Source organism: Triplophysa dalaica, chromosome 11 (assembly GCF_015846415.1).
Source record: "Triplophysa dalaica isolate WHDGS20190420 chromosome 11, ASM1584641v1, whole genome shotgun sequence".
Taxonomy (NCBI): domain Eukaryota; kingdom Metazoa; phylum Chordata; class Actinopteri; order Cypriniformes; family Nemacheilidae; genus Triplophysa; species Triplophysa dalaica.
This window is the reverse complement of record NC_079552.1, coordinates 5255167-5267491: the sequence shown is the minus strand read 5'-3', so window position 1 is coordinate 5267491 and position 12325 is coordinate 5255167. Positions and strand designations below refer to the sequence as shown.

Genomic DNA, 12325 nt, shown 5'->3' with positions numbered 1-12325 from the left:
AGACCATGGCTGAGGAGATGTGTCCCTCCCTGTGAGAGATTCCTCTCCGATTTCGATAAACATGAGTTCTGCTTTGAATGCTCGGGTGCTGACCATGCCGGGGACCTGAGGGAGAATGCAAACTCTGTGATGTCATTGACTTCAAAGTTTTGCGTGCTCGGCTCGCCTCGCCTTTTTTAAACAACACGAGCCACCCCTTCCTCATCCTTGTTTGTTGTTTAATGAACAAGTTTTTTATCTTTTATTATGTGATTTCCACAAAACTAATGCTCCATAAAAACCCATTCTGTGTACGGATATTGAAAAACAGCCTATGAAAGTAACCCAATTATTAAAAATAATGAATAAAAAGTATTTCACAATTTATAAACTGTAATAGGCCTACTATTTTTTTATTAATGTGAGTTTGAAAGAATTAACAGTTATTGAATTATAATTATCATAATTATACACAATGTACATTTGATCACAAACCAACAAGAGGCAATCAGTAAACAGTAAACTTTGATTTTACAGACATCAAGGATCAGTGCAGTTTCTGAAAACATGTGACAGGGATTCCAACTGCTGCTGCACCCAATGACATAGAATATTGAAAACAGGATGTATAACAGTCACATTATTGAAGGGCTGTGTGTGCTTTACTTATACATTATCTAATGACTTGTATTAATTTTGAATTATTTGCATCCCCTCCTCTGCGCTATTAGTCACAGCTTTAGTTTACATCACAATAAATTATGTGAGGAAGATAGCAGTCGCCAGCACAAAAGGGGTGCAGCATCATTCTTGAACTTAACCCTAGCGGATGTTTAATAGCTCTCCGGGCAGGTATTTTTTCTAGGAAACGAAACGATGCATATACGTATGGAGGACCAGGAGTATGGAGGACCAGGAGAGTCTTGTGTAAAGTAATAAAGCATTTCATTGTTTAATAACTAATTCTTCAATAAAAATAGGCATTAATCCATTTATTTTTTAATTCATTTTTTAATTCAAATATAAATAGTGGAAATGATAAAGTAATTTATTATATATTGTTTTAATGGGCAATAAAACGCGTGATTGTAAAAATAATTAATAAATGAAATATTAATCCCTCAATAAATACTTCAAATTAAAAAGGGACTTTTAAAAATCAACATAAAACACGAAATAAATACATATTTTAAAGCGCATTAATGAATTCCTTTATAAATAGTGAAATTTCAAAATCTATTTAAAAATGCGATTTAAAAAGAGGAATACATAATTGGATTTACAAATTAAACTAGAAATAAAAATTTTAATCCGTCATTTAAAAGACTATTTCTTTTACCATTTGCATTTCCATTTCCCCTCTGCATTTCCTTTTCCGATTTGCTATTCGATTAGCTTAGTCATTTAGCTTTTCCTTTTAGCCTCTCTTTGGTAAAACGAGGTAACACAATGCAAATTAGCTATGGAGAGAGACATGTTACAGGCTCTCTGATTGGCTAGTTCATTTTACGTCATGTTCAGAGGTGTGTCAGATGAGCAATGGAGAAGAGAGGATAATATAGCCTGTTGTTCACTACACATGTACCCAGCGCGTTATCACCGCCTTCTTATTCTCTAACACAAATCATAGAAAATGAAACTAATTGTTAGAACAGGTTAGAACATTCATACTGCACGTGGAAGCAGCAGTGCTGCGGTCATTTTGGCGCCGAGTCTATTTATGATGCGATGCTTAGGCGGAGTTAACGTGACATAAGTTACGGTGCTTATGGCCAAAATGCTTATAGATTCACACGAAATGTAACAGTTTTACCATTAAAGCATGTAACTGATGTCAGCTGTGTTTTAATCCGCCAATATCTACTTTTTATGAAAACGCAAACACACACCATGGTGTGTATTATATGCATATAGTAGATGCAGTGCCGGTGTTACAAATTGTCTGTTTACCCGTGATATTTTTTGACCGCAGTAGGCGCTGTTGTCACTGTCGACAATTCTCTACGCAAAGAGCGCAAAATCGGGCGAGGATGCGCGTTGTGCTCGTGCGCAGCTTTTTAATCTTGGGCAATAACGCGCTGTGTTCTCGTGCACGTTACTGTGAGCGGACTTTTCGGAAGGTCTGTTAAGAGTGCTGACGTGACGTGAGTGGCTGAAGACGCATATTGAACTGTACAAAGCAGGATCATTTAATTCCTGTACTGATTGCGTTTGGAATTATTGTGATTGCCATGGTAATTGTTTTATAGCCAACATGTAGGTGTGTGTGTGTATGTATGTATGTATATATATATATATAAAGTGAATACACACACACATATATATATATATTTATATGTGTGTGTGAGTGCGCATTCACTTTTACCCATATAATAGAACAGCAATCACGACAATTCTAAACGTTGACCATTTAAGAAACATGAACATAAATGAGCTTTGTGGTATACATACATACATGCATTATAGGCTATAAAATGTACATAAGAACATAATATTATAAAATGATATGTCTATAATGTACGGAGTAACCTTGTAGTCCTACAGCAGGTCACCATATTTCACGACGCGCGAAAATCTGTTACCTTCCCCTGTTTTATAATATATGGGTTAACTTTCTGAAATGAGTGACAAAAAATATTGACCTTTTCCATGATATTCTATTTTTTTAGCTTTATTTGTATTAAATACTAAATAATTATTTTTTAATATTCTTCCCATCTCCCCATATCGCACATGCCAATCACATGGGGGCTCCGTTAGCTAGTTTGCACCAACTGGAAAACAGATTAACGTGATAGGCACCTGATATTATATCTGTGCAAAATGGATGTTTACATGCAGCTGGGGCTGAAGAACTATCTTTTAAAAGTTTACAATGCAAATGGTAAAAGAAATAGTGTTTTAAATGACGGATTAAAACTTTTATTTCTAGTTTAATTTGTAAATCCAATTATTTATTCCCTTTTTAAATCGCATTTTTAAATTGATTTGAAATTCCACTATTTATAAAGGATTTCATTAATGCGCTTTAAAAATGATGAATTTATTTGGAGTTTTATGTTGATTTTTTAATTTGAAGTATTCATTGATGGATTAATATGTCATTTATTAATTATTTTTACAATCACGCTTTTTATTGCCCATTAAAACAATATATAATAAATTACTTTATCATTTCGCCTATTTATATTTGAATTAAAAAATAAAATTAAAAGAAATGGATTAATGCCTATTTTTATTGAAAAATTCGGTATTGAACAATGAAATGCTTTATTACTTTACACATGACTCTCCTGGTCCTCCATACTGGTCCTCCATACATACGACGGCGTTTTAGTGCCACGTTAAAAATGTAATCCAAGATTTCGAGAATAAAATCGAAATGTAACGAGAAGAAAGTCGAAATGTTTCAAGAATAAAGTCGAAATGTTACGAGAATAAAATCGAAATGTAACGAGAAGAAAGTCGAAATGTTTCGAGAATAAAATCGAAATGTTTCGAGAATAAAGTCGAAATGTACAGAGAAGAAAGTCGAAATGTTTCGAGAATAAAATCGAAATGTTTCGAGAATAAAGTCGAAATGTACAGAGAAGAAAGTCGAAATGTTACGAGAATAAAATCGAAATGTAACGAGAAGAAAGTCGAAATGTTTCGAGAATAAAATCGAAATGTTTCGAGAATGAAGTCGAAATGTTACGAGAATAAAGTCGAAATGTTACGAGAATAAAGTCGAAATGTTTAGAGAATAAAATCGAAATGTTACGAGAATAAACTCGTAGTATATTTAATAAACTCGTTTGCATATTGTTTTGCACTATCTGCCTGGCCGGGGGGGCTGCTTTAGAATTCATACTTGTATTAAATGTGTCTCATGTACAGCTGCTTTGTAACAATGAAAAATTGTAAAAAGCGCTATATAAATAAAGTTGAGTTGAGTTGAGTTGAGTAATACGGAGAATTAAATCGAAATATTTTGAGAAAATCATAGAACTGATAGATACAATGAATGTGGAGGATTTGGTTAAATCCCACATAAGATTATGATTTAGCCTTAAGGAAATTCTTTGTATTTTGGCGCATCATCACGGAGTTATAATTAGTAAACGGACTCTGCAGCGGTTATGTAGGAAACTACATTATTCAGAAGAAAAAATCAAAAATGAACTAAGAACACATTCACTGGTTCAGATGACGTGCTAAAAACATAACTTAAACTCTTAAAAACTACAACATTCACGTAAATAGAACGCGTATTACGAGGAGTTTATTCTCGTAACATTTCGACTTTAATCTCGTAACATTTCGATTTTATTCTCTTAACTTTTATACTTTATTCTCGTTACATTTCGACTTTATTCTCGTAACATTTCGACTTTATTCTCGCAAGATCTCGACTTATTATCTATTGGATTTTTTTTACGTGGCACTAAAACGCCGTCGAAAATCAAAGGACAGTATATTGATATTTATAAGTACTGTCTGTGTGTAAATTCATATTCTGCTGTAAACAAATATCTTGAAATATGGTAAAAAAAAAGAGTTTGTTAACATTGAACTGGAAGTTTCACCCATCAATTGCGCATAGCGTCATGGGGCATAGAAAACTTGTGGATACAAACAGCAAGAATATGGTTAAAAGGGTTGTGCAACGGTGTTTCATGCATTCTGACTTTTCACAATGTTGAACATGTTGTCTACTCATGCTATAGTCAACGTGTCATAAAAACGAGTTGGATGTATCACTCCCCCAGCATTCATTGTAAAATTGATTTGTTGTCTTAACAACCATATTGTAATATGTTAAATAGCTTCTACTAAAAATAAACACATGTATAACATTTCTAGATTAAAGCGTCAGTCCGCAGGATTTGCCTCTTTGTCGCCATCTCAGTTTGTAATTGCTACTGCAGGTGATTTGCGGAGGTATTTATTTAGGCGACTTATATAACTTATATTATTTTGAGTTATGTGAATCACCTCCTCTGGGCTATTAGTCACAGTTTAAGTTGACATCGGAAGAAATTCCACCTGTGAGGAAGATAGCTGTCGCCAGAACAATAAAGGTGCAGCAACATTCTTGAACTTTACTCTTGACGGATGTTAAACAGTTCAGGCAGGTCCTCACACACGTACTATACAAACTATATTTTCATACAATATAAAACGCAATAACACTTAAATTTCTCTTGTTTATAAAGCGAATGTTATATTTGTTACATTGCATAACAAATAAATAGTTAGAAAGAGGATGTGGCTTTGTTTAAGACACTACATGAGTTTTTTCTCTGTGTCTAGAACTACAAATAATATTTAAATACAACAGCGAGGGACATTCCTAAGAGAATATTTTAAAGTTATAGTTTACCCACAGGACCGATCCAAGCCTTTACAGGGCCATAAGCAGAATTTTATTTGGGTGCCCCTGTCCCCCCAATTCGATCGACTATATTCAATGTTTGATTATTTGCTTGCACACTTTAAACCTAACAGACCCAATTATATTAGTTGTAGCTGTGTTTGGGATTTGGGAATGAAATAAAAACACATAAACCTTTCATTACAAGAGGTATTGTGATCGTCAAAATAAAAACATTTGATAATTTCATTACTTTCAATTTTAGCTGAACTGTCCGTTTGAGCAAAGACCATAAAAGCTTGTGTTTACTATTTACAAATATTTAATATTTGTATCTTTAATTTGTTTAAAACAAAACCTATATTCACATTTTCATAATCACAACTCGTTTAGAGTTATGTTCGTGTCCGGAATTACCTGAGCCTGCCAGCAGACATATGAGCACGCTAATGTTTGTGAACGAGGACGCGCTGCGCGTTCGGGTCCTTTCTCCAGCGCGCACACGGCCCTATGAACCAGATTGAGCTATAGAGCTCTTAATGCTCACCAACATTTAAGGACCGGTTATAGATAGACAGATATGAACTCCATACTGATATTACTTAGGCCAATGTTAAAAAAAACCACTTATATAAATATACACATATAGCTACAGCTTTCCTGTAGCTCATGTGGTAAGAGTATTGCGTTAACAAGGTTGTGGGTTCGAGTCCAGGGGATTGCAAATACCTATGTAAAATGTATAGGATAATGCAATGTAAGACGCTTTGGTCAAAAGCATCTGTCAAATGCCTAAATGTATATGTTCATGTAAATGTTCTACTGGCTGGTCATGACTACCTGCTGTAGTAATATATTTTTTGTTAATTGTGCATTTTTAAAAGGTCAAAACCCTTTAATCATAGGCACTTTTCTAGCAAACTATTCATCCTGTGTTTGACCCTAACTTGCCACTATAATTTACATTTGGCAAAGCTGTGCTAATTATCATATGACCCTATGATTTACATCAACAACAGAAAGACTCTGAGACGGAGATGATAAAGATATTGATAAAAACAGGCAGTCGAATGAGGGCATCAATAAAACCATCAGGTTACAAAGACCTGAACGAAAGGCATGAAAAAAATCACACGACTCTCTTTCTCTCATCCGGTGTGTAGGTGTATTAACATGAAAATGTAAAGAAGACAAAAGTATAACAGGGTGGGCTTAACATTAACACTGGATTTTTTTTTATTTCTCATGCCCTGGATGCTGTTCAATTCATTTTCAATCTTTTTTATCATGCTCCATACAAGAAACCACATTATCATCTAAAATACTAAAACAGAAGTAAAATCTGTGCCTTTCTTGCAAACGAAAGGTATTTGGATACCAAATATTCATTAAAATGTTAAAACAGCAACCTTAATAAAATGTACATTCATTTCATCCTCCAGCCTTGTTTTTTCACTGAACTTCTACGTGACATCACTTTCTGGTTTTGGGGTCCATTTGAATTGCTTCTTTTTCTCTGAGGAATAAAAACAAGGCAGATTCAGATCAATCCTGAGCTCTAATTGGTTAATTTGACTTAATCCGGCCCATTTTCTTACCTGTCACCTTATCTTCTTTTACTTTACTCAAATTCCACAACCGGGTCGCTTTTGTCAGTTTCTCTCTCTCAGTTCCTGGGAAAAGTGGCGATCATGAGTGCCTTTGAATGCACGAGCACCAATCACTTAACATATTTACTTTTAAATCTTATTTTAATTAACAATGTGCAAGTCTATAGTAAATAATTCAAATTTTACTTTACATACAAAACTCCTGTCAGTTTTTTCAATATGTGCATGACATCAAGAACGAAGAGTAACCATATATTTTCACATCTGACGACAATGCTGTATTTCCACTCTGTCAAATGCTATAATGAGCTGGTTTTGGACTGTGTAAAATGTAAATCTTTCAAATATTTTGAGTGGACTGGAGGCACCTTGAATCTCGAAGCGTAATTGCGTGCGATTTTTAAGAGACGGGGGTCTCTTCTTCTTGAAGAGGTGTTAGGTGTGTGATCTCCATCAGCTGATAGGACCAGCTGTGACTGTCTGTGACGTCGGCCCTTGGAGGCCTAGAAGAAAATGATGGAAATGTTAGAATCCAACCAGATGTGTTTGTTACTTTTGTTTGTTTTGCTTACTGTGCTGCAACTGTGACCGTTTTAACAAATAATTCAAACAATCTCTTGTGATTATGTGCACATTTACCTCCATAACTTGCCCATAGGATCTAGATTTGATTGAAGCTAACAGCTGGGCTCTGCGGGAGCTCTAAAGACAGGTAAAAAGTTAAAGAACTGCAAACCAGCTGGAAAATAAGAACACTGCAATAGCATAAAACCGAAGTAGTGACAACTTTGCAAAGGTCTTACATCTTGATTTGAAGGCCCCTCTCCAGTATCCAACTGCTCAGCTTTCTAAAAAAAACCGGCAAAATTAAATAAAGACACACAAGATATGTAAAACAAAGATGTACACTTAAAAACAAAGTTATAAACACACTACGGTACGATTCTCCTGCCAGTTGGAATAAGTCAGGACAGCATTATTTAGTTTGCAGACCAGGTTCTGTTCGATAAGGTTGACGTTCGAATCAGAATCTGTGAAAACAGCTTTCTTCAGAGTCTCATAATGCTCATGCACGTTTGCAAGTTCCTGTAGAAAAAAAAAAGGAAAAGAAATGAACATACCAAAATACATGTCAATCAACACAATGCAATGCACCACAAGCAAACGTCTTATTTTGGTGGAGAATTTTGGTCACCTCTAGCACATCTGTAGTGACGAGTTCCTGGATTCGTGTTGGCGGATCAACAAACTCTTCACAGATTTTCGTCCCCTTTCCATCTTCCCTCTTCGTCCGACATAAGAGCTGTGAACACATTAAAGGCTGTTTTAGAGGCTTTTATTATGTTTTTTTTGGGGTGTTTAACAATGGATGTTTATGTTTCTAATTTAAAAAAAACGCTTTATATTTCAAGTCTATTGTTCATCGCTGTCCCTCTTTTAACAAAACGACTGGATCTTTTCTGGTCTATATAAAGTCCCTCTTTCCAAAACGCTCCCCATGTGACCAGGGCTTTTGTGATTGGCTTCTGCTTCTCAGGCTTTGTGATTGGTCGGTGCCCCTCTCAAGTGTATTCATAAACTTTGGCTTTAAGCAATAAACAGTTAAAATGACGTCAACTTCACTTTATCAGTTTAAAAACATGCGAAGCGATCAAAGTATCTATTAGTGCATGTGCACACGTCAATCTTTGTTAGAGATCATGAATTTCTTTCCTACTATGGCAAAGGGAATGACAGAATTGCATCAGACCGATTATATTAATTAACACTAATAACAGAAGCGTTAGTTGTGCATTTTTTATATTGGACCCGAGTTGGATATTAAAAGAAGCAGATTGACCAGGAGACATTTGCAAAGCCGGACTTCAATGACGTTTCATAGAATTGTTTAAGAGGTATATGCACACACACACACACACACACACACACACCAATATCAGTGTATTACACAGAACAGGTTTCACAGCCAATGTTTAAGTCATGGAAGGTGTTATTTGAGCGTTCGTTAACTTAGAATGTGTGTAGCTGAATTCTTATTACCAGCGGTAGGACTTTGTTGAAATTGAAAGTAGTTTTGCGCTTAGCTAAGTCGTAATGTTTTACGATTTCTGTAGTCATTGAAAAGTGAATTCTGTTAAAGACAACATCTCGCTTGGCACTGAACTTTATCATTTTGTAGGTATTGTTCAGAGGTGGAAAATAACAAATTACATGTACTCGCATTACTGTATGGAGTTTGTTTTTTGTGTACTTGTACTTGTACCAAGAGTACATCGTTGCAAATTTTAGATAGGCAACCTCAAGATGTTTATAACAATGTATTAAGAATGTAAATAATGTATTTTTTCATGTTGATATAGGCGGTTAACTATTAACCCAATGCTACACAGTCCGTGTGTTTTTGTTATGCATGCATCTTTAGACTATTGTGAACTGCAGCACGATCACTCAAGTCATCTACCACTATTAACTTCAACCTGTCCAGCCTAGATTGGCTAGATCAAATCGCATTGCCTTAATTGCATAACTGAGGCTTGCATGCACTTTACATTTACACATTTGCCAGACGCTTTATACAAAGTGACTTACATTGGTTTATACTAGCCTGAACATTTTTTTTTGAGTATGTGCAATCCCTGGGATCGAACCCGTGAATGCCATGCTCTAACCCACCTTAGCTACAGGATTTTAGATCCATGAAGATCAGTCATATTAACCTACCATTGTCGCATGGCTGTGAAAAGAAAAGCTTTATCTGACATCAGCTTTTTAAAGATATAAACCACGTCATGATGTTGAGCGTTCTCTGCATCCTGCTGAAATTGCAAGACATCCTTCCAGTCCTTCAGAGCAATCCGGATCTACACAACACGTAGAAAACAGGTTTAAAAACGGCTCTAACATTTTGCATTTCATTAATTGTACATAGTAAAAAACAAAACAAAAAATAGACAGCAGGCTGTAAGAGAAAGACACATCATGTACACCTTTTCTTTGGGAGTGCAGAGCTGTGTATGGAAGAGACCGTAGAGCAGATAAAGACCGCCCACTCTGATCTGGAAAGTGTAGGGTGGGTGGAAGTATGGAGACACAACAGACAGAGCCAAACGAGCGAAGTGTCTTCTCTCCTTAGGGTCTGGTTTACCACTTCAAAGAGAAAGATATCTATAAACCCTTGTGCTTTAAATTTTAACTTTTATTTATAAGCAAGCACATTAGAGAAAAACAAGTTGCATCAGACCGCTTGCACATCATTTAAGAAACACAAACAACTCTAATTTATATATCATTAAGGTTCAACAAATCAGCAATTTGAAACCGCTTTACAAACTTACTAAAATATGCTGTTGAAGTTAATGTCCTTCCATATCGCTGAAAAGCGCTCGAAGCGAACTGACTCGGTCGCTTGAAAACGACCAAGCCGCTCCTCGCAGTCGGTCTTAAACGGTCCCCTGAAATTATCCATTCTTTCACTTAATCAATATAACATACATATTACAGTGCTAGTACGTTTAAAAGTTATAAATACTAAAATATTCTCATTTGTGCTCATGTGTGTAGTGTGTTTCTTTCTCTCCTTCGCTTAGACATAGGGTTACTTTAACCGGTTTAAACCTCATTACCGCCACCTAGAGTTTCGGCAGTTTGAGTGCTTTTTTTACATCCTCCAGTGTGCCAAAAATGTGCCACACAACACATTTTTACAACTTTTTTAATTGCATCTTATGAATGCACACTTACTATACGAACTGTTTTCTCAAACAATAAAAACGCTATAACACTTAAAATCTCTTGTTTACAAAGCGAATGTTATAATTGATAACATAATTAAATATTTTGAAAGAGGATGTGGCTTTGTTTATGAAAGTGTATATGAGTTTTTCTCTGTGCCTAGAAGAACACATAATATTTAAAAAACAACAGCAATGGACATTCCCTAGAGAATGGTTTAAATATATAGTTTACCCACAGGGCCGACCCAAGCCTACAGGGCTATAAGCAGAATTGCATTTGGGGCCCCTGTTCCATCGACTATATTCAATGTTTGATTATTTGCATGCACACTTCAAACTTTACACACCCAATTATATTAGTTGTGGCTGTGTTTGGGAATGCAATAACAACACATAAACCTTTCATTACAAGGGTATTGGGATTGTCAAAAACATTTGATAATTTCATTACAATTTTATCTGAACTGTCCATTTAAAATTTGAGCAAATACCATATAAGCTTGTGTTATTTATTGTTCAATGGATTTAACTATTTGCTAAATTTAAATATATGTATCTTTATTTTATTTAAAAAACAACATATAAACTGATTTTTAAAACCACACAGTGCTTTATGATGATTTAATCTTTTTAACGTTTTTTTAACTATTACATTAATTTAAATTAATGTAAATTATGCACACACAATTATTCTTCACATTATCCCACTTAAAAGCTGAATTAACAGATAATTCGAAATTACATAAATCACGTAAATTATGTATTTTTCATCAAAATCAGCATTTTGTCGTTTGCATCAGTGAATACTGTCGGGTGTTCAACATTTCTATCGTTAAACACTAAAAACAGTTGTCAAATATTGAATATATTATTTTCACTTATATTGTGTTGCAAAGCACTCTTTCAACTTTGAAACTGAAGCGTCTTTGCTGTGTGATGTGACAGTAGCGCCATCTTCTTTGATTTGATGGTCACTGCTCGGCTATGTAGACAGTAGCTTCCCCCTTTATTAATTTGATTGGCCACCTCACTTATTTGATATTGACCACAGAGAAAATTGTGAGAAAATGCATGTCGTGACTGTACCGAAAAAGCTGTAACTTCATGTGCTCTTGGGGCCCCCTAGTGGCGGTGAGGCCCTAAGCAGCCGGTAAATACGCTTGTCCTATACCTACCTTGTCAGATTTTTTATTGTCAGAAAATGTATTTTATCCACATCACATTGACAAAATAAACATGTAGGATGATTTTTACAGTTCAAAATACCCTGTCAGATTGTCCTGCTAGTTTAAAATGAACACACAGAATGAGTTTACAGATTGTTGTAGCAGTATAAAATTAAAATGTAAGATGATTTTACAGCGCAAAGAAATTAGCATTCTGGAAAGTTTGACTGGTTGCTTGACATTTCAGGACACTGGCTCTGTTAACCCAAAATTAAAACATGTTTTATCACTTACTTCCTACCATGTCATTCCAGACATGTGACCATTTCTTCTGAGAAACACAAAAAAAGTTTTATGTTGATTTGGTAAAAATACAACATCCTTTTGTCTCCAGCTGAATAAATGATATTCTTTAGGCGGAATAGTTTTTTGGACGAACTATTGCTTTAAATGAATTTTTATGGGAAAAATTTATTTTAA

The 12325-nt window shown here is 35.0% G+C and overlaps 1 pseudogene; it reads right to left on the bottom strand.

Moving 5' to 3' along the window:
- Positions 1-6630: 6630 nt before the first annotated feature.
- Positions 6631-10457, bottom strand: LOC130431999 (snRNA-activating protein complex subunit 1-like; annotated as a pseudogene).
- Positions 10458-12325: the final 1868 nt, after the last annotated feature.